A 504-nucleotide genomic window follows, 5' to 3' on the forward strand; every position below is an offset into this window, starting at 1 on the left:
TCGGGCCGCATCTCTGTGCCCCGCCGTCGGGCGTCTGCTGACGCTGTGCTGCGCTGCAGTCCCTGACGAGAAGTGTCGGCGGAGCTCGCGAAAGCTGCTTTTCGTTTTGCATTCGGGACCCTCGGCGAACCGTTACACCTCTCCCAGGTAATTTTCATCTGAAGAAAAATAGCTCAACCCCCTTCATATCCTGCACTGGTCACTGGACACCATTCCTCATCCATTGGGCACTTTTCTGCTCTATGGGACATGAGCCACAGAGGTCCACACGGGGCCTGCATGTTCACGTTGAACTTCAGAGTGAAAATATCGACAATAGGGAACGTTTAATGAGCGCTTTCAGTGGCGGACGCGTGGTCCCCTTTCACCCTCGTGACTTTGGACAAAGTCATCCTGCTTTAAAGTATGAAGTTGAAATTAAACACAGTTTATCTGCTACTACTGATGCTACTACTATAGTCGCTGATCTATACCTTTTTTTTTTTTTTTTTTTTTTTTTTTTTT

At 48.2% G+C, this 504-nt stretch overlaps 1 protein-coding gene across 2 annotated transcripts in view; it reads left to right on the plus strand.

The window, feature by feature from the left end:
- Nucleotides 1-6: 6 nt before the first annotated feature.
- Orc2 (origin recognition complex subunit 2) overlaps nt 7-504 on the plus strand; it is a 45,587-nt gene continuing 45,089 nt past the window's right edge. For both annotated transcript variants that reach the window (XM_010617555.1, XM_010617557.1), the window contains exon 1: nt 7-147. The gene's annotated coding sequence lies outside the window, so the exon portion shown is untranslated. The remainder of the gene's footprint in view (nt 148-504) is intronic.

Source organism: Fukomys damarensis, unplaced genomic scaffold (genome assembly GCF_012274545.1).
Source record: "Fukomys damarensis isolate Sample0158 unplaced genomic scaffold, DMR_v1.0_HiC HiC_scaffold_26, whole genome shotgun sequence".
In the NCBI taxonomy this organism is placed as follows: Eukaryota; Metazoa; Chordata; class Mammalia; order Rodentia; family Bathyergidae; genus Fukomys; species Fukomys damarensis.